Source organism: Lissotriton helveticus, chromosome 3_1 (genome assembly GCF_964261635.1).
Source record: "Lissotriton helveticus chromosome 3_1, aLisHel1.1, whole genome shotgun sequence".
Taxonomy (NCBI): domain Eukaryota; kingdom Metazoa; phylum Chordata; class Amphibia; order Caudata; family Salamandridae; genus Lissotriton; species Lissotriton helveticus.
In genome coordinates, this window is record NC_136061.1 from 704,307,227 (window position 1) to 704,330,899 (window position 23,673).

Sequence of the window (23,673 nt, forward strand, 5' to 3'; positions counted from 1 at the left end):
TTTAGTGGGACGCGAGTCTGGTGCGCGGGCTAGAGTACATTGTGTTGCTCATTCATCACCCACCTCATTCCCTTGGAAACAAGAAATATCATCACGAGCATTTATCTAGACAGCAAAATGAATGAAATATTGAGAAGGTAAATTACAGTTATCACTTATCCTTGTCACACTAAGCTCTGCTTGCACTGCGGTTTGTTAAAATGAAACGTAACTCGAAACCAAGCGTAGGAATATAGCTAGTAGCAAACATTTTAATAAATATCCCTTGTGTGTGAATGACCTACATAAAGGTGTTCACGGGCTCATCCGACTACATTCTGTCCCGGAATACTCGGAGGGACTTCTAAGTACCTCTCGGAGCCCTGCAGCAGGCGTGATCAGAATACAGAAAGTATTAAAGCCTATGTGTCAGCTAACAAGCGCTTTTGGCTTTTGAAAAGAACAGTAGCTAGAAAAACATACTTGAAAACAAAAATGAATCAAATAGTGTTTTTTAGGGTTGTGATGAGGGATTGCTCTTCCATTTAAAAAAAATAGGGCAAATGTCACATTTCAATTTTTACCTTCTAGATATGTTTTAACTAGTTCCATTCTCTCATCACAAAGAGGAAAGTGGGTGTGTATCGAAATGGCATTAGAACATCTCCCTCAGTTGTATTAAGACCACCCGCCTCACCCACAGGTGCTGAGACTGACTAACCACCACTTGTGAGTCCCTAACTTCAGATATATATGTATAATTTGGAAGGGGGGATTTTCAGTGTCAGCAACCAAGTAACAGGTCTCCGAGACCTGTTCTAATCCTCGAGACCAGCTTTCAAACTTTCCACGAGCAGGTGAAAATGCAGCCTTTTCACTTGTAGGCAATGTGAAGGAAATGACCAGAATAGGGTCACCTGGGTCACTCACGACCACCTCTCAGCCTTCCATACCAAATGAAGAGTCGGTCAAACAGTAGAGAAATACAATCCAATATTTGTTTATTTAGATACACTTAGAGCAGAGCCCAATCTGCCCAGTCACTTAGGAGGGCTGCAGAGGGGCTGACATAAGCAAGCATAACAATACATTATGAACACCTTGAAACCAATGAAAGCACACCTACCATGGAATTTTCCAAGCAGATGCAGCTGGACAGTAAATCACAAAGGAGTGAGTTTTGATTCTCAGATTGGGAACACATTATCTACTATTCAAGGTCACTCTGCCTGTGCCCACCACTAGACAAGTGGGAAAAGGCCTACTTCTAACGAGAAAGGTATGCGCTAATAAGAACTGTGCAATCATTAGTATAGCAAAACTCAGCTCCGAAGAAACATAACCAAGAGAAGGCTGTTTCTCGAAAATGGCAAATAATTAGTTTTGATTAAAATTAAAAATGGTGGCCATACACAAAATGGTGCAGTGAATGCTAATTTACGTAAAACGATGTGAAGACACATTTTTATATTCTAACAGACCCTCCTTTTAGCATGAGCTAAACATTTTGTATGACAGCAAAATACATGTAAGTCAATAAGTCATGAGTGAACTGCATTAGTAGCATTCCATGCCTTCAGCATCAGGGAGGGAAATAGTAAGGAGGGAGGAAGTCTCAAAATGCCCTCATCTACTTGCATGAGGTGTTCTACTTCCTTTTGAAGCATGATTGTTCCATTAGTATCATGGATCGATATTACTCTCCTCGGAGCAAGAAGGGTGGTACAATAAGAGAACAAAAAGGGGAGACACTGAATCCGGACACATCAAGAGATCAGAATCACAATGAAATAAATCAGCTTCTCAAGGATATAACCCCAACTAACAGTAACCAACTCCAATTTCCAATTTCCAATTTCCAATTTCCAATTTCCATTCCCTTAATGTTTTCTAGAATGTCTAAAACATGTTGGGTAATATTTAGGGGTGGGCGGGCAGCTACGCTCCGTCCACGGAGCATGCGTAGTGCCGTCTGCTACGCATTTTGCGGTGCGGGCGTAGTAGCCGGCACTACGCATGCTCCGTGGACGAGCATAGCTGGCCCGCCACCCGCCTCCCTCCCGCCCTCAGTAAATACCCCCTTCAATGTTTAAATAAGTTTAAAACCACTTACCTGGTCCGCGCGCGTCCCGGGGCTCCCTCGTCTTTTTCAGTGCGCGTCTTGAACCCTAATGCGCATGCGTGGCCGCCCGCGCATGGGCATTTCTCGCTAGAAATGCGCATGCGCGGGCGGCCACGCATGCGCATTAGGGTTCAAGACGCGGGCACTGAAAGAGACGAGGGAGCCCCGGGACGCGCGCAGACCAGGTAAGTGGTTTTAAACTTATTTAAACATTGAAGGGGGTATTTACTGAGGGCGGGAGGGAGGCGGGTGGTGCGTAGTGGGGCTACGCGAAGTGCGCAGGTGGGCGTAGTTTCTCGCCCACTTTGCATAGCTTCGCGAAGCCCCACTACGCTCACTACGCCCAGGGTTAGTAATATTCTTCTCCATATTGGTGATTGCGACTACACACTGGTCTCCTACTACTGCGCACACACCACCACTTTCAGCCAGGATAAAATCGACTGCATATCTAGTCTGCTCAGAATATAATTGTATAATTTTCAGTTGAGTGGTGATGTCACGCAATGCTGCTACTGTGGCGTTAGACAGTATCTGCAGCTTACATCCAAAATATTCTCTAGCTCTTTCGGCCCTGGCCATAGCAGTACCACCAGAGGTAATAATGGAGGAGAGAATGTAGCCAAAGGTAATACCATTACTATAATTATTGACTTCCAAATCTGTCACCTCATCAACAAACTCTGCTGCCAATGTTCTTTTTACCCTTTTACACTTGGCTTACTATGCTTGCATGGCACGCCTAGTGTAAGTACCATCCCTAAAGCAACAACATCTGCACCTTCATAAACATTTGAGTATTCGACATTGGACAATAAATAAAATCCTGGATGTGCATAAAGTGGGCCTTGATAGTCTACTGGAGCATATCTATTATTCATTCCAAAGGTACTTGGATCCTTATCTTTTGCTGCAGACATTGTAGTTTTGAATAACACTATACCAGAACAATTGATATACAGAAATGTAATAGTACTATTTATTATCTGACAACAGGCAGGATAATATCTAGCTTTCCGGGTAACAGTTAAATCTTGATAGTGCCAACCCACTAAAGTAACGTTCTGTTCTTTCATATACAAATTATCACAATACGTATTATTGTCACACCCCGAATATCCCTTTCCTCGTGGCTTCCTGTAATCTAAACCAGGACAAGGATACCCCATACCAAACTCACCCCTTACCTCTATGAATTGGGCTGGGCAGGTATACGTTTAATTGACAAGTGACAAGTCCATAAACTTGCAGCAGATTCAGTAGGATAACAAGCTGTACCTTCTCCAAATAATCTTTTATGTGTGTCTAGAAATACATTACTCGGGGCTGTCCTTTTCGTGCGGACCTGTGAAGCATCCTTATTCATAGTACATGACGAAGCATCCTGATCATGTTCCAAAACCCAGGACACCCCACCCAGAATCAATAGCAGCAACATCACAAGAATAGCATACAATATCTTTTTCTTTGTTGATCAAAATATACGTGTACGAATAAAGGGAATCACTGGCTGCTCTTTATCAGCAGCCATTCTGCCAAAGGGATGCATAGCAAATGATGAAACAAGAGGGGCAAAATGCCAGCAAGAAGATTATACAAGGTCCCAGTGTCCGTCAGAGCCTCACTGGTACAGGCTTCTATTGTCCATCAAAAACGTTGGAACTCTTGAGCACCGGCGGTGGAGCTTGCTCTGTCCTAAGCTCGGGTTCCCACATCAACCAGAATAATGTACCCCCAAGGGAATACGTCTGAACTATCCTGTCCATTGTTCAAACAGTGCAGAAATCTCACATCAGCTGACTTCTCAGTGCTGGGAGACTTTAATTAGCAGCTAGAAAAATGGAGGATCGCGACATAGCCATACTAGTGGATACCATGACCAGTTTCTCTCTGAGACAGATTGTAGAGCACGTCATTCACATCGCAGGACATACCTTAGATGGTATATTTACTTCTAATTCAGATGTGAAGATTTTAGAAGTACTACCCGTTCCATGGTCAGACCATAAGGCCATTATGTTCTCTATAAGTATAAAGCAGCACTCCATGAGATCTCATAGCCCTTATGTTACAGTCAAAGGCCGAGACTAGAGGAAAATTGATGCTCCCTCCTTACAAGCATCCCTTTCTAGAACTGAGATCGACCTCACCACAGATGCTAACATGGGTGTGCACAGGTTTCTACCAGGATTAAAGCTGCAGTGGACAACTTGGCCCCGGATAAGAACTTCAACAGGCAGAACAATGCTTCAGAACCCTGGTTCTCCGGCAAATTGAGAACCCAGAAACAAATTTGTAGAAGGAAGGAGGGGCGGTGGAGACTGAATTATGACCCAATAGATGAAATACAATAAGCACAATCTCTGGTAGTTTTTAAGAAATTGATTCTAGAAGAGAAAGGCAAATATTTTACAACCAAAAATTTGCAGGCAAAGTACTTGAGTAAGGAACTGTTTTCAACAGTTAAAAGCCTTGCTAAACTGCCAGAGCCCCCTAGGACGGAAAGTAGTGCTGAGTTTTGTAACACTCTGGCGCAGATTTTTAGGAAGAAAGTGGAGGCTATTTACAAATCATTTAGAGATTATGGTAATACCATAATTGGAAGCCTCCAGTAGGTACATTAACCTCCCCACCAAATCTGCTGACTTCATTATTCTCCCCCACCATTGAGCAGATCATCCAAGTAGTTAAGACCTCCAAATCTGGGGCGCCACTCGATCCATGCCCTCCGAAAATACTATACCTTGTTCCTGAAATTGTCAGTGAACAACTGGGGGTCGTTTTTAATCAGATCATCCGCTCTGGCATCTTGCCCAATGCCTGGAAAATTTCTTCAATTCTTTCATTTCTGAAGAAACCTGATCTCGATCCAGTCGACCCCAGTAGCTATAGACCCATTTCGAGAATACCCTTCCCAGCCAAGGTGCTGGAGAAAATACATAACATGCAACTTACAACATTTATCTCCTCCATGGAAAGTCTGGACCCATCACAATATGGGTTCCGGGAGGGACATAGCACAGAGACAGCGCTGGTCATGGCAGCCGAAGAACTGAGACCCATCCTGGATGCTGGGGGAAAGGCTGCACTGATCTTATTACATCTATCGGCGGCCTTCAACATGATAAGCCATGTAACCCTAATCAACAGTCTCTCAGAAATAGGAATCAGAGGCACTGCCCTTAAGCTGTTGACATCCTGCCTCTCTGACAGGGTGCAATCTGTAGATGTCAGAGCCTTCTGATCCAAAAAGTTTTCTCTCCCTTGTGGGGTCCCGCAGGGCTCAAGCTTAAGCTCTTTGCTGTTTAAGCTTTATGTTTCCCCTCTGGCTAAAATTATCAGGCAGTTTGGCTTCTCAGTTGTATCCTACGCTAATGATACTCAGCTAGTAGTATCTGTTTCCAGCAACATAGAAGAGACAGCAGACCGTTTTAATCACTGTATGACCCAGGCCAACCAATAGATGTGCTCTAACTACCTGAAATTGAATGGTGAAAAGACCGAGGTTCTCTTGCTGGGCTCAAATACCTCTTTTCTGTCACATAGATGGTGGCCATCCAGTCTGGGAGACCTTCTGTCCCTATGCATAAAGGCAAAAAATCTAGGCGTTATCTTTGATAAGCTTACTTTCAAAAACCAGATTAGTGCCCTCACCTCATCAATCTTCTTTATTTTAAAGATTATAAGGAAAGTTCGCCTCTTCATTCCCTCGGACACATTAAAACTTCTGGTGACAGCATTGGCCTTGTCCAGATTGGACTACGGTAATGCATTATATGTAGGCATCCAAGGACAACTCCTTCAAAAATTGCAGCAACTTCAAAATGCAGCACCTAGATTGATGCTGGATTTCTAGAAATTTCAGCCAGTCTCTCACAAATTGAGAACCTTGCATTGACTCCCAGTGGACAAGAGGTTCAAATTCAAATCCCAATGCCTAGCATTTAAGGCACTGCATGGATCTGGTCCTAACTATCTGAAGAATCATTTGAAGTGGTATCTACCTTCTAGAAACCTCAGATCCACCCACTGCAAACTTTTACAAACACCCAGGTTTAAAAAAGCGAGTTGGGGTGGAAGAGGTTTCCTGGCAGGTATGGTTAAAACTTGGAACATGCTTCCATATGGCATAAAGAACAGCCCAACACTGCCAGCCTTCAGGAAGGCATTAAAAACCTGGCTCCTTAGCAACTAACTTTGCATACTCACTCCTTTGGGCAACCTTGCTGAACCGCATGTTACTAGTGCCTAGACGCCCATGGGCAGTTGTGCGCTTTATAAATGTTCAAATCAACCATCACCCTGAACTAACTCCATTGGTACTATAGCAAAGTACTACCTTACTAACACAGTCCATACCTAACTAATCTGACTTCTCCTTGAGTGCACTGTCTCTCAGCCGAATGCGCAAATTGTACTTAGTAGCTCCAGGCATAGAAGGATCAATAAAAAGGGGCTCCTGAATAACTCGTATAGCCAGAGGAACAGCTGCATTCAGCACATTATCATTTTCCACATTCATCTTGGTTCAGGTCAGCATGGCATGGCTGAAGGGGACAAACCGAGGTACTGTCTCACACTCGGAGTCATCAAGTCCATCCCTTACCCACTGATCAAAGGGCAAGGGCAGAGGTATCCTGCGACAATGAGTCGCATGCACCCAGTTCTTACTGCCTGCAACCTTGACTGCTGTGCGCATTGATAGGAGGACTTGCTCCGGTCCCTTCCACGGGGGCTCCAATCTCTTCTTCCGCTGGAAGTTCCTTAGCAGCACAAAATTACCAGGATGGATATAATGTACGGCCACTCTGGTGTAACTGGCAGGGTGTCCCAGACCTGTTGGTGAATAGAACACACATTTTCAGTTACCTGAGCAAGATAGTCGACCAACAATGGATACTCAATATCCAAGAACCGCCAAGGGTGTGGGTTGGTCCAGACATTTTCCGGGCGTCCAAGCACGACCTCGTACTGTGACAATCCTGTCCTAGAATGTGCTGTTGTTCTTGTTGACAGAAGAGCCAATGGTAAAGCATCTGGCCACTGTAACCCTGTGGTCTGCTGAATTTTTGCCAGTTTAAGCTTGAGTGTACCATTGTACTTTTCAACCAAACCTGCTGACTGTGGGTGATTGGCAGCATGAAACTTATACCTGATACTCAAACCATCACACATCAATTGAATCACTTTGGCATTAAAATGACTTCTATTATCCCATCAAATCAAACGGGCCAAGCCGAAACAAGGAAATAACTCCTTCAGGAGTAGCTTTGCAGTCGTAATGGCTGTATTGTCTTTGGTAGGGTAAGCCTCAACCCATTTACTGAATGCACAAACAACCACCAACACATACTTCAAATTATTGCACCTATCCAACTCGACGCAATCGATCACAAAATGATAAATGTCTTCATGATCATTAGGAGAACCTAAGGGTGTCCTTTTAAGAATTGGGAAAATAGGGCTATTACAAATATTAGCAGTCGTCTCCTCAACCATTCCCTTCTTAATCAAGTCCTGAATAATTTGCTATAAGGCTCGCCCTCCTGCCAGTGGTATTATATACTGAGGAATATGGGGCAAAATAGCACCATCCTGAACTTGTATTGAAACTTATGGTATCTGCAGCAGTCCCACGTCTGTATCACCTGTCGGCCACAAATTGAGTAGCGCATCAGAAAATTCAACAGAAAGAGGCACATCTTTAGACACACACTTTTAGTGCGTACTACCTCTGGACCCATTGTCATATAAACACCTGCCGGAGAACAGTAAATCGTAGCATGCAATTTTTTCAACAAATCTAAACCCATCAAATTTTCACCACAGTTAGATATCAGCAAAAATGGCAAATCCACAGTGAAAGGACCAATAGTTAATGCAAGGGGTCTTGAAATGGGGTTTACAACCGGTACACCAGAAAAAAACTACTGTAATTATGGCAAGACAGAGCGGCACCAGGGACCATATTTTGAGAAACAGAACTCTTTGTCGCACCTGTGTCCACCAAAAACTCCTTTGTTGAACCTTACCGTTCCGCTGTTACATAAGGACCACGCTGGTCTACAGGTATCGGACTGGTCCCCCACTCTGTCCCTGGCTGTCCTAGCTGTAAGACATTCCTGTCACTTCCTCCATATCATAATCATCATGATAATACTGTCCCTCACGAGGGTCAACAAAATAATTGTTATCAGAACGACCCTGTGAGGCTGCAGCATTCTGAGCCCTATCAGCCCCACCAGCTCCACGACCCCATCCAAGAGAACCGCGTCCTCCAGGGACTGCCACCTTCTGCAAAAGCACAGGACACTCCACGCCAATGTCCCTCCTCTTTACAGTACGCGCACTGATTCGGCCCCAGAGGTGTTGCATTTGGCCGCCTACTAGTACGTGGAAGCTGTCGGGCAGGACCACCACGACCTCTGCCATTCCCTCTAAAAGCCTGCTGTAACAACATCTTCATCTTCAAATCCTTATGCTTTTTCTCTGTCCTCTTCTTTTCCTCGTTATCCCTACGCTCATAATACTAAGCCATATTCAAAATAACAGAATGGGAAGTGGTGGGCTCAGGTGCTTTCAGAAGCCTGCAATCGAGTCGCAATCTCAGGAAGCAAATTGGAAACAAATCTATTAACAAACAACCAAACACCTCCCTCAATAGACAAATCCTGCCCACTGTAATCCCAAAACGTGTCTTCAAAACGGGTGAAAAAACCTGACACAATTTATCCCAATATATTTTCTTTGCGGAATAAGAGAAAGCATATATTTAATATTACAACCAGGCAAAGCAAGTGTCTCAGCTCGGGGTTTATCACCTGGCTTCCTTTCCTGATCCCATCATTTAATCACACCGCATGTACCTCCTAACTCCACAACATGATCTTGAGAGTGCACCGGCCTCCAAATATCAAACGGAACCAGCAGACCAAAAAACATCTCAATATCAGCAAGATTCATTACAGTGGAAGATGCAGCTTCAGTCAATTCTTTATATGTAGTAGGATTTTTCCTAGTGTCAGGCAAATGAGTGTTAAGAAACAAAACTTTGCTTCTTTCCACGGAGTATAAAACCATTGTTCCAGAAAACGGGTGGCCTCCCTCGCCCTAGTAAGATAGCCACGGCCATCCGTTAATTCCGGTATTTCTGGATGATATATAGGATGAACCTCCAGCATCGGAAACAGAGACACTGACCTGGGACTTTTCTTATGTAGTCTTCCCCTATAAGCTATTATTGTCACAACATTAGAAAGAACCTGTCCTGGCCCCAGTTCACTAATATACACCTGATCGCTAATGTCATATAAATTTGAGGCACTTCCGCTTCAAAGTACTGTTACCAAAGACCAATTGATGTTGAGCACATGTCTTTAAGGGCATGCTGCTGTATAAAGTGCTCAAAATCTCTCATAGTCGCCCGGACATCCTCTACACTATAAATAGGATTACGGGCCCACTGTGCAGCTTGGTTAGCTATTACCTGCTTCTCATTATCTCCCACATCTCATCGCATGGTCACACGGTCTTTCTCTGCCTTCAGTCGCTTCTGTCTTGCTGCTTATTGCCATGTTCTGAGGGAGTAAAACATAGACTGTATACTTCATCTCCTAAACAACTGTTCTTTTAAATACTAAGGGGCCCATTACGATGTCGGGCGGATCGCCACCGCCATGGTGGTGGTGGGGATCCACCCGACATTAATGCCCGCCCGCCACCCATTTCCCCCTGCCATATTACTATGGCGGGGGGGACCGCGGCGGACGTAAACACCGTCCGCCGCTTTTCCGCCCCGGTCGCCTTGCGGCCGGGGCGGAAAATGTTTAATATGGTGGCGGTGTCTATGAGACACCGCCAGCCATATTATGATGGGCTTCCTGACATGCTTTTCCGTGGCGGCACGGAAAGGCATGCGGAGACTCCCTGCGGGGGCCCGTTGTGGGTCCCTGGGGGTCCGAGGGGTGTGGCGTGCACATGGGGGATAGGTACCCCCCGCATTTCAAAGTGCAACATGGCAGGCACCGCGCGGTGCCTGTCATGTTGTGCTTTGAAATGCACAACGTGAATTTTTACCATTGCGGTGGGCAGCGCTTCCTGCACCGTCCGCCGAAATGGTAAAAATACAGGATGCGCCCGCCAGTGTGGCGGGCGCATCCTAATGCCCTAGGCGGGACCGCCGTTCCTATGGCGGGTGGTCCCGTACTGCACGAGGATGGCGGGCGGGCAAAGTCTGCCCGCCATCCTAATGGGTGCCACAATCTTTTGTTTGTCAAAAGTGCCTGTCAACGGCCAGTAAAACTCGGCATTGTCCCTCGTATATTTGTGCCATAACGTACTAAACATAATAGGGTCAAGGGATCACTGACAGATTATCGAGGAGCAAAATATTGACCTGCCAAAATATAGAGGAAAAAAAATAGAATGCCAGAATATCAAATTCCTATCCACAAACAGGTAAGTACAAAAATATCGAATCCAAAATATCGTTGTAAATATTATAGTTTGTTAAAATAACGATTTTTTTAAATGTCTTAAAAGTAATGTAAAATTAATGAAATAATAAATATAATTAACTAAAACATACTTAAAAATACTTAAATAACCTTAAAATTAATACATTAATAATGTAAGTAAATAAAAAATAAACATGCATTTTTATTTTTAAATACATATATATATATTAACTTAATATTAAGAAACAAATCAATATTTTAAGCGTAGGATAGCGGGAGGGTCAAATGTACTCTTCCAACTCCAGTGAGTGCAGCAGTAGGGTAAGTGTTGGATACTGGGAGTGTAAAAATTATTATTCCCACTCCAGTGAGTGTAACAGTAGGGAAAGCATTGGATAGCAGGAGGGTAAAAATTACTATTCCTACTCCAGTGAGTGCAACAGTAGGGAAAGCGTTTGATAGCGGGGGTAGGGGGTAAAAATGACTGGTCCCAATCCAGTGAGTGCAACAGTAGGGAAAGCGTTGGATAACAGGAGGGTAAAAATTACTATTCCCATTCCAGTGTGTGCAACAGTAGAGAAAGTGTTGGATAGCGGGAGGGTAAAAATGATTATTCCCACTCCAATGAGTGGAACAGTAGGGAAAGCGTTGCATAGCGTAGGGGTAAAATTACTATTCCCACTCCAGAGAGTGCAACAGTAGGGAAAGCGTTGGATAGCGTAGAGGTAAAAATTACTATTCCCAACCCAGTGAGTGCAACAGTAGGGAAAGCGTTGGATAGCGTAGGGTTAAAAATTACTATTGCCACTCCAGTGAATGCAACAGTAGGGAAGCATTGGGTAGCGTAGGGGTAAAAATTACTATTCCCACTCCAGTGAGTGCAACAGTAGGGAAAGCGTTGGATAGGTAGGGCAGTGGTTCCCAAACTTTTTCAACCCACGGCTCCCTTGCCTTATTGGCCGTTGGCTGCGGCTCCCCAATATGTTACTTTCTTTTGGCGGTGGGGGGATGTAAACCCAGCTTTACATTTTTCTCCCTGAAAATAATTGGGATGAAGCCGACAAAGGTATTATAATGATTGATGTGGGGCTCACTCTTGGGAACCAAATGTGGGGAGATGGGCGGGGAATGAAAAAACTTATTCTCATTGGCACCTTTTGCATGATCGCTAGGTGTAGCTGCTGCACGAGAGAGGGGTCCCCAGTGCTGTGAATCATTATCATTATTTATCAAGGTACGTTGTGTGTAAAAGCAGGTTGTCTGCAAATGTTTCGTTTTGCTTTAAGGGCTGCAGGAAATTGTTTTTCCTTCTTAAGCAGTGCTTAATTTGTGCTACTGGTTTCCGGTGCTCAGCACTGGCACTTAATTTATAGGGCTGAAACTATGCATTTTTTCTACTCCATCCAGCAAGCTCAGCATCACCCCGTGCCAGCTGCTGCAAGTGTTCCAGTACTGACTCCCAGTCGGATGACGGTTTCTAGGAGCATGTGGGGGATTCCATCAGACTGGTGGCTGCACTAGACTGCCTGCTGGCACCAAGAGGCTTGGCTGCATAAAAGTGCCAGCGTATTGCCCCCTTGTGAAACTGAAGTGTGCCCCTTCTGCTTCCCATTGTCAGCGCAGGGCCTAGTTTTACCATTACTGTTTTGTGCCCATTTGTATTCTATCACCGAGGCAGGCAACAGGAATGCACATTTGTTAACTTCTACGAGAGAAGCCTGTGAAATATGAATGTGCACTTGTGAAAACTAGAGTGGACATCCGCTGCACTATAGGTTCACTATGACGTCAAACTTGATCACTGACTGCAGTGACAAGACAGCAGGAGCGTGTAGTTTGACACATCTTCAGTATCAGGAATCTTCTCTTAGCAGGGACGTGGGAGGAATCACGACAGTACACCGCGGAGAGGTGCCTCTTTTAACCCCACAGACCTCCACTCCGCGGTGTACTGTCGTGATTCCTCCCACGTCCCTGCTAAGAGAAGATTCCTGATACTGAAGATGTGTCAAACTACACGCTTCTGCTGTCTTGTCACTGCAGTCAGTGATCAAGTTTGACGTCATAGTGAACCTATAGTGCAGCGGATGTCCACTCTAGTTTTCACAAGTGCACATTCATATTTCACAGGCTTCTCTCGTAGAAGTTAACAAATGTGCATTCCTGTTGCCTGCCTCGGTGATAGAATACAAATGGGCACAAAACAGTAATGGTAGTGCGTGTGAGCTGGGCGCAAATTGTGTCTGCAGCTTTTAGCTTTTAGGTGTTGGTGATAGCTCCCACTACATTTACAATTGTAAAATCAAGGGCGCCACTAATGCTGTTTTTGAGCACCGGGACTTAATGTTTTACACATTAAGTACTGTTCTTAAGTAACACCTCTAACCTAAATCCTGGCAGCCCTGTCTACCAACGTGCTGACCTTGTGTGCCCCACGTAGGCCCCATCCTCCTCCCCAGAATGGCTCTGCCTGAACTCCTAATCACGCTGCTGCAGTGCTTACGCGTTTCCGTACGGGATTTCTTACCTTTCTCCTGAACTCCAGTTTCCCAGCTCCTGAACTGCATTACTGAAAGAATAAACAAAACTGCCACCAAACACAAATCAGTGTCTGAAGCATCCTGCCCTTCACCGCAGGTATTACTTTTATTGTGTATCAGTCAGTGGTTCCCAAACTGTTTGCGGCGCCCCTGGCTACTTTTGATGGCACACCTGGGTGCCGCGGCGCACAGATTGGGAACCACTGGCGTAGGGGTAAAATTACTATTCCCACTCCAGTGAGTGCAATAGTAGGGAAAGTAATGATTTAATATTTAAATAAAAATAAATTAATTATCAATACCAATAGAAAATTAATTACAATTAATTACCAATTACTAAATTAATTAATTATAAATACTATTAAATAGTATCTATTAAAAATTAATTACCTATTAATAATCAATTAACAACCAATTAATTTTCAACACCAAAAATTATTAAGTAATACAAAATTCACCATTTAATAATTAATTAACAGTACATTCATTATCAATTCACAACAATAATTTCAATAATTACTTAATTACAATTACATTACTTCCCACCCTATTCCCCTATAAACCCACAACCCACTCTCAATAAATTAATACAATGAATATAATTATCAATTAATCAATCAATAAAACTTAATTACCAATTAATGAAAAATAATTACCAATGAATACAAATTAATTACCAATTAATAATTAATTAACAATCAATTAATTAACTATACTAATAAATATTTACTTAATAACAATTAAATTACTTCCCACTCTATTCCCCTATAAACCCACAACCCACTACAGAACTAAAACACAACATTAAATTAAAAATAATTAATAATTCCTAAAAATTCATATTTAATTTACTATAATTAAATAACTTCCCACCCTATTCCCAGATAAACCCACAACCCGCTACGGAATTAAATTACGCACAAATTAAATAACATAAAATTCATTACTTTATAAAAATTCAAACATACATTACAAAAATAATACGTACTTTTAACACATATACTAACACTTAAAACACTATAAAAAATCGATATTTTTAACACTATAATATGACTGTCGATATCACTAACTTCGATATTGTGAAAATCGATATTTCTTACCTGAATTTCGATATTCTGCACCACTATATTTTAGCAAGTCGATATTTTGTCCATTCTATATAAAAAATTTAATATTCTGTCCAGTGGATATTTTTTTTTTCGATATTGTGACTGTTCACCAGGGTCAAGACCATGCTTCACATACATATCAAAATGTGTAGTGCCTTCTGGAGGCGCTGGCTGACTTTCCTCCAATCGAGCATCAACAGAACAACAACAGTACAAGGAACACAATTTAATAACACTAGGCATTCTCAAAAAGAAAACAAGTTCACTATTTTATGCCTAGCAAAACTATATTTGGGTGAGTGTTTGATTTGCTTAAACGCTCCGTCCATTAATCCCCTTTTGTATCGCTTAGCAAAACTATTGCAATTGCTTTTATCCCAAAGACAGTCCTTAGACTGTACCAAATAGAAACCAAAATGGTCCCATATCCACAAAGAACCAAAACAAACTCACCTGGTATGCACAGGTCAAACCAATTAATTATCCACTGTCGACTCTTAAGACCAAACGGTCAGGTTCAAGACTCCAGTCGGGATGACCGCCGGGCGAGGCACAGTCTGGCAGGACAGAAGGGGCAGCTGCGAGTACCAGGAACTCTTCACTCAGGGATCCCTGATCCGTCCGTCCGACCTGACGATAGCCTCGACCTCCCTCCCATCCACGGAAGGGGATGGATCACTCACCCAAAGGAGTCCCTGTTCGAGCACCAACTGAAGGAAATTACCTGAATAGGGTAACCCGGGTCACTCATGACCACCTCTCAGCCTTTCATACCAAATAAAGTGCTGGTCAGACAGCAGAGAAATACAAACTAATGTCTGTTTATTTAGATACACTCCGAGCGGAGTCCAATCTGCCCAGTCGCTTAGGAGTGCTGCAGAGGGACTGACATCAGCAAGCATAAAAATACATTATGTACACTCTGAAACCAATGAAAGCATGCCTACCATGGAATTTTCCAAGCAGATGCAGCTGGACAGTGAATCACAAAAGAGTGAGTTTTGAATCAAAGGCCGGGCACACATTATATATTATTCAAGGTCACTCTGCCTGTGCCCACCACTAGACAAGTGAGAGAAGGCCTACATCTAACGAGAGAGGTATGCGCTAATAAGAACAGTGCATTCATAAGTTTAGCAAAACTCAGCTCCGAAAAAACATAAGCAATAGAAGACTGTTTATCGGAAATGGTCAAGAATTAGTTTTGATTATAATTCAAAATGGCGGCCATAAGCACAATGGTGCCGCAAATGATAATTTACGGAAAAACAATGCAAAGACACATTTTTTATATTCCAACAAATGTAAGGAATGGACTGCATGTGATTGTGGTACAGGCGGGTTGTGGGTCGGTCAGGCTTATAGGGCAATCAGGCAGTGTTTGGGCCTGTTTATTAGCAGTTGTGGGCCGTTTTTTTGGCCATGTGGGCTGGTTTTTACTGGTGATTTTCCTGATATTATCACTTTTATAGCTATCTGCTTGGCTAATGGAGGCCACTTTTAATTTGGTCCTGGGGCTTATTTTTTGTCACAGTCTGATTGTGGTTGGGTTTCCTCTACGCCAAGAAGCTACAGAATGCATGTGATATGAAAGAGCTGATGAATGAAAAAAGAATCCCCTGACTCCTGTGTACAAAAAATTGAGTTTTTGCTATGGCCACATGTAAAAAATTGGGTAACTGGTTGAGGGTGTGTGACCCTACTCAAGGAGAAACCCCAATCCTTGTCAGGGTGAAGTTACAAGCAATCCTTAAATTACCCTGTGCTCAACCCTCGGGTAGCTTGCACAGAGCAGTCAAACTTAACTCAGAGTCAATGTGTAAATAAATTACACAACACCTCAAACAGTGACACAGTGAAAACACTCCATAAAAGGATCCCACACCAGATTAGAAGGATAGAGTATTTTTCTATGAATAAAAAAAGACCAAAACAACAAAAATTAAATCAGTAGAACTAAAGATATGCAGGTTTAAAGATTTCAGTGAAAATAGCACCATTAAGCACAAAGTTCCAACTGTGGCTATTTGGTCGTGCTGGACCGGGACAAAGTCACAAGTTCAGGCCAACTGAGATGGAGCCCCAAACAGCTACAGGAACCCAGTATGGTCTGCTAAACATGAGTATCTTAAATCCTGGTTTGCATTACGTTATGAGGTCCTGCACAAGGAGACGTCATGCAGCAGAGGTGATGCATTGCTACCGAGGAGCTGTGAAGTCAAGTCCTGCTTCGTGTTTGAGGATCCCGTTGAGGAAAGATTTGCGTTGCGAGGGCCTGTATTAGGAAAGCTTTGCAAGGGGGATTTCTGATGTGGCTGCAAATTCGATGAGCACAGCAATCTAGAAGAGTGATAGTCCTTTCAGCAGCACAGCAGTCCTTCTTTCTGGCAGAATATTCGTAGTTCCAAAAGTGTCCTGAAGAGTTGGTGTCTGGGGTTCAATATTTATACCTAGTTTGGCTTTGAATTTGTAGAAGCTTCTAGAGGTGTCCTATAAAGTCCACAGGCATCCTACCTTCCTTGCCCTGGCTCCGGACTAGCTACAGGGGGTATGAAGACCTTTGTGTGATGGTAGAACACACTCTATTCAAGTGCTAGTAGGGCTTTACCCAGCTCTGCTGTTAAACCTGATAGCCTGACCTCTTTCATGCTAGTATTAGGAGCCTGCACACTCTACCCCTGCTAACAAGTGCTAAAAAGTTTGTGCTTTCTACCCTAAACATGGTAATATTGGGTCATACCCAAATGGCATATTTAATTTACTTATAAGTCCCTAGCAAAGTGCACTACATGTGCCCAGGCACTGTAGATTAAGTGCTACTACTGGGCCTGCAACACTAATTGTGCCAGCCACTTAAGCAGCCCCTTTAACCATTTTTCAGGCCTGCCATTACTAAGCCTGTATGTGCAGTTTACACTGCCATGTTGACCTGGCAAATAAACCTTATGCCAGGCCCACACCTTCCCTTTTTATTTATTATTTATTACAGGATTTGTAATGCGCATGGCTGCCTCAGCGACGAGGCGTCCCAGCGCAACCAGAAACCAGACAAGAGCAGGGAAACACAGCGAGCGACAGGTATCACAGAGTAGGGAACAGCCAAGTCTTCAGAGATTTGCGAAACGTCAGAAGGCTAGGGGTAGCTCGAAAATTTACTGGAAGGGAGTTCCACAGTTTGGCCGCTAAGAGGCCAAACGAACGGCCCCCTGCCCTCGCTTTCCTAACACAGGGGACACAAACCAAACCTTGATTAGCCGAATGCAGAGCTCGACTAGGCAGGTATGGCTTCAATAGGCCCAATAGCCCCACCGGGGCTTGGAGCCTCAAGATTTTATGCGCAATGCAGAGCACCTTAAACTGTATGCGCGCTTCGATTGGCAACCAATGCAGCTTCACAAGAACCTGGGCCACAGAGTGAGATTTTGGGAGAGCAACTAACATGCGTGCGGCTGCATTCTGGACCCTCTGCAGGCGCTTGATGCTAGCTTTATTGGCACCTAAATATAAGGCATTGCCGTATTCAAGCCTCGCCAAGATGAAAGCCTGAAAGATGGTCTGGCGCACTCTGGAAGGTTAGAAACCAAGCAAAGTTCTCAGTCCTCTCAGAATCCCAAAACAGACTGCGGCTACAGCTTTTGTCTGCTTAACGAATGTTAGTCCGGTGTTGAGCCAGACACCCAGATTCATCCCCGTCTCCTTCGGCAACGGCGCGGCCATCAGATGATCAGACCACCATTGCTCTGACCAGAGTCCCTGGTCCTTCCCATTTTTTGTTTGTTTGAATATGTTTATTGCAATTTAGTCATCATACAACATCACACATATGCAATCACAAAGAACCCACCGAGCTGTAGTGCAAATTATACATCATAGATCAACGTGGTCAACATTATACACAGAAGAGCCTAGAAATAAGGATCATAATATAGGCAGCATAAATGAAACAGCATGGTCGGTTCGGTAAAGGCTGGCTTATACGTAAAAGAACAATAACCAATAATTGCAGCACTCGATGATGGAGAAAGTCAAATCTATGTCCTGATGGCACCGCAGACTCGTTCATTGTAAGTGCAAAAGATGTTGTAGTAGCAACGTTAAGGAAAGTGGTCTTATCAATTGCGCATCATATTTCCAAAGCTGCATTTCAAGGTAATCAAATATAAAGAACAATCCAACAAACATGATAAACAAAAGAGTGGGCGGTGTCTAATAATAAGTATGTGCGTGTGGGTATTGGCCGTGGGGTAGGTGTCAAACAGGTCCAAATCGACCCTCGTTAGTTAGGGGGGTTTAAAGCACCGAAGGAGTCGCGTGTGTGCCAATGGGAGGGGCGGGGGGTCAGCAGTCACACAATGCCGGCCTGTAGGCATATCTGGTGATAGGACGCTAAGGCGATGTCCCAGTCTAGCGCTATAGGGAACTTGAGGAGCCCCGCCGTTTCCTCTCTATGGAGCGCTACACTCTCTGCCCGTACCCAGTAATCTAATGAGCTACGCCAGTGTGTTGGTTGGGGGGGACATTATGTTTCGAGCGCTTAGTAATTAGCCGTTTCGCTGTGATCAGCCCCAGATCCCAGAACCTCGCCTGGACTTTCGTCTGTTTCGTCCTTTTAAACAAGCCTAGTAGGCAAGCCTCCCACGTAACCGGCAAGCTGCCCCCCGTTGCCTTCGCCAGTGTCTCTGCCACCGCAGTCCAGTAGGTGTGTAGCGTAGGACATGTCCAAAGAATATGTAGGAACTGCGCGTCCACAAGACCACATCTGGGGCACGCTGATGTGGTAAGCCCAAAGTATCGATTAATCTTATCAGGGGACAGGTACGCCCGGTGCACGATGTAATAGTGGATAATCTTGAAGCGCGCATTGCGTGGTATATTTCGCATCCCAGCCAGAATTTGTGCCCACTCCCTGTCAGTCCAATCTCGGCCCCTGTCTGCTGCCCATTTATCTCGCAGGCACTGAGGGGAGAATTGTGTATGTGTATGTAAAGCTTGGGCGAGCCAGTGCACTATGTGAGAGCCATTACCCATCACATGTAAATACTGAATGAGTAGGTGCGTCGGCGGCTCATCCGCTAGTGGGCCCCAGGCCTGTGTCAGTGTACGTAAGAGTTTTGCATGGGTCAGGAATTGTCTGGTTGGTAGTCCTGTGCTGTCTGCTAGTGTTGCGAAGGGGAGTAGCGCACCGTCCTCAAATAAATCGCCCAGTCCCTCCAAACCGACTGTCTCCCAGTTGTCCAATACGGGAGATGCGAGCGCACCTCCCTCCCATGGTGTGCCTAGGAGTGGTAGATTGGGCGCATACGGTTTCATTGTCGCTGTAAGTTTTAAGCTTCTTGTGTAGCATTTTCGCGCCACTGCGAGATGCAGGTGGTCCGGAGAGCGGAGCTTGGACAAGGGGTGGAATAGCGCATGTATCTGCGGGACCGTCATTACTGCGTCCTCTGAGGCGGTATCTCCCAAGTTCCTCCCACTCAACCAGTAGGCCACCCATTGTAATTGCGCAGCTAGGTAGTACAGTTCGTGGTTAGGGACCGACAGCCCACCACTTTCCGTTGCAGCATATAGAGTTTTCAGCGCGACTCTGGGCCGCCCCTCGTTCCAGATCAGTCACCTGGTCAGAGTTTCCAGCTCACGGAAGACGCGGGCAGGAACATATACCAGCAAATTCGCATAGGAGTACAGTAGCCTGGGTAGGGGGATCGCCTTCGCCAGCGCGATGCGGCTGGGTACATTCAATGGAAGCGAGTTCCAGAATGAGACTTGCGCTGTAAGAGACGATATGGTCCTCGTAAGATTACCATCTAGTATGTTGGTGGGTTCACGATAAATTCGTATGCCTAGGTACCTAAAGGTTGTCGAATACCAAAGGAGCCGTTCACCTATTACCGTTATCTCACACTCGGGAGTGTCCGCAGCGAAAGAATAGCCACCAGATTTAGCCCAGTTAACCCGGAGTCCAGACATATCACCGAAGGTGCTGAATATGTCAGTGAGCGCACTCGGAAATCGGGCCAGGTCTTTAACATAGATGAGCAGATCATCCGCATATAGGGACACTGAGTGCATCCCATCCGCCAAGGGGATGCCCCAGGTCTCGCCTGACGAACATAGTCGCGCCGCTAATGGTTCCATCATGAGTGCAAATATCAAGGGGGAGAGGGGGCACCCCTGCCTGGTGCCCCTACAAACCCGTAGCGGGGGCAGAGAAAAGCTTTCCCGTTCGCACTCGCACCACAGGAACAGAATAAAGGAGTTCCACCATACGAAGGTAGGCTGCACCTAGACCAAATTTTTCTAACACAAGCGCAAGATAGGGCCATTCCATCGAATCAAACGCTTTCTCGAGATCAAGCACTACGCATCCCGAGCGGGGCCATCGGGCCACAGCCAGATTTTGTACCCTAAACACCTCCTGATATTGTAAGAGGTGCTGAGGGTGGGGACAAACCCATTTTGGTCAGCATGGACTAAGGTAGGGACCAGTGGCGCTAATCTCTGTGCCAGCGCAGCTGCTAGAATTTTGTAGTCCGTATTAAGGAGGGCAAGTGGTCTATAGGACCCCATGTTCAGTGCATCCCTGTTGGGCTTCAAAAGCGAGATCACATTCGCTTTATTTAATGACAAGGGAAGGGCAGCATCGTGTATCGCAGCCGCATACACCCGCAAGTGTTCCGGGATGAGAATGGTAGAATATGCCTTATAAAACTCCGCCGGAAGACCATCGGGGCCTGGGGACTTTCCGTTGGAGAGAGAGAAGATGACAGCACGGAGCTCCTCCGCCGAAAGCAGCGCGCCGAGCTCCTCACACTGTGTATTGGTGAGTGTCGGTACAGGTATGTCTGAGAGGTATTCCATTATATCATCACTAGTGGTGTGCAAGCGGGAGCGGTATAGGCTGCCATAGTGGCCCGTAAAGGCTTCATGTATAGCTTTCTGAGTGTGGACCACAACACCATGTGTGGTGCGAATCGATAATAATGGTGGCGTCTGGGTGTCTTTCCTAATCAGCCAAGTCAATAACTTACCAGGCTTATCCCCAGCATGATGTGTACGAGCCGAGTGTGCAGCATAATTTAAGTTCTTCAACCTGTCCAGGAGTTTCGCATGTTCCCCCCGTTTTTACACCAATCTCGCCTCATCCCCCTCTACCGCTTCGCGTTCATCTGCCAGTAGGTCATCTTCTACCCACGCAATTCTCTATCCACCTGACGTATCAGCCCCGCCTGTGCACCCAGGCAATGGCCCCGCACGACTACCTTAAATGCATCCCACTCAACCTGTGGGGTGGATGCAGTATCAGTGTTTTCCTCAAAATAACGCAGTGTACAAGTCGAAAGCAATTCTCGGAAGGGGGCATCTAATAAGACATCCGGTTGGAGTCTCCATGTGGGGATCGGGGGGTGTGGGCGTTCCCAGGCAAAGTCAAGAGTGTGTGGGTTGTGATCGGAATGGGTACGGCCCAAGTAACAGGAGTCAGTGACGAGGGGCAGTAGGTCACTTGTCAGCATAAACCTGTCAAGTCTGACGTGCAGTGCATGGGCTCCCGAGTAATACGAGTAAATCTTCGTGTTGGGGTTGCGACTACGCCAGGCGTCGATAAGATCCCAATGCATCGCCCAATCAGCAAACGCTCTTGACGTAGCATGCAGCGCCGCATGTGGCAGAGGGGGGGACGACCTGTCTAGCGTGGCATCAAGTATACAATTATAGTCACCTCCTAGTAAAAGAGGCACACCCGGCCATGCCGCTAGCGCCGTCGATAAGCGTGCGAGGAATCGTCCTTGGTCAACATTGGGAGCATAAATAGAGGCTATGACTATGTGCTGTCCATCCAGCCGTCCCTGAATTAACAGAAATCTGCCTTCAACGTCTATGTTGCTGCGCGTGAGTGCAAAGGGGACCCCCGGGCGAATCCATATTCGAGCCCCACGTGCGTACGCTGAAAAACCTGTGGCATATAATTGTCCCCTCCACCTACGGCGTAGAGTATGTACCTCCGTGTCTGTCAAGTGTGTTTCTTGTAACAGTGCTACTTGCACGTGATGTCGCTTGAGATATGAGTACACCTGGTATCGCCGTGAGGGGGTATGCATCCCCCTAACATTCCAGGTGCAAAACTTAGTGGCAGACATGTCTGTTATCCTTCCCCACCTCCCAGTTACTCCCCCCTCCGCCCACAACCCCTCGACCAGCAGCGCCACAGATCAGAGCAGCATAAAATGCTTTGTGGTCAGACCATACCATCCCACCTCTCCGCCAGCACATACCGGAAGTAAGAAAAAGGAGCACCAGACCCATAACTATGGAAAACAAAAGTACAATGCCAAAAGGTCGACTGCGGAACATGCCATCGTCCAAACGCTCTAGCGAGCTCTAACTGTTCTTAAGTTCAAGGGGGGTTCACTGAGCGTTCACGTTGAGTATGCAAAGGGTTCATGTAGGTAGGGTGTGGATATACTCCCCCCACCACAGGCAGGAAGTGTCTTATAGTCCTTCACCAGCAAGAGTTCCCGGTGGCCGGGGAGATCATTCAAGGAGGCCGAGGGACAAAAGACCAGCAACTACTCCGAGCGAGGCACATGCAAGCACTTACCAAAGTCAGGACTCACCCTCGGTAGAACTGGTGGCAGCAGGACACCAGTAGAAGGCCCGATAGCCAGTCTCACAATAAGTGGGTTAGTCTCTCGCCAAGGTGCCCGCAAGTCGCCGTCAGCAGCTCCCATGGCCAACGGCAGTGTGCATGCACAGAGAGCACGGGTGGGTATGTCCATTGTCCTCCACTAGCGGTCAGCGACCCTGGATCATACTCAGTGGAGCACATCAGCCGTCTGTGGCGTAAACTCCGGAAGGTCAATTGACACTTGGGAATCTGGTAGTCCATATATGTATTCGTCGTCACTCCCTTGACCCCCAGGACTTGACTCTGGAGCAGGGATTTCCGCCAACGAGCCACTGATCTCCGCCACCCTACGGATAGCTTCCTGTTGTTCTTCATGGCGGTCTTCAGGTGTAGGGCCCACAGTCGCTTCCTGACGCAGTGAGCTGGTCGTTGAGGGCCTCCTGCGCCTACGTCGTGGAGCACCCCCGCCGCGGCGTGTCCTCGGGGGCATTCCCCCAGGTTCCGGGTCAATCCCAGAGTCGAGCCAAGTCTCCGCAGCCTCCGGGGTGTTGAAAATATGTGTCTTATCCTGGGACACGACTCGCAAACGTGCAGGGAATAGAAGTGAATATTTGAGTGCCAGTCGGCGGAGTCGTTGTTTCACGGCCAGAAAGGAGTGACGTTGCCGCTGCACTTGTATGGTGTAATCCGGAAAGAACATGATGGTTGCATTATCAATCCTGACCTCTGGTAGTTTGCGAACCTCACGGAGGATGGCATCACGATCACGGTAGTTCAACACGCGAAGGAGCATGGCTCTCGGATTAGAGCCCTCAAGGGGAAGTCGGGTGGGCACGCGGTGGACGTG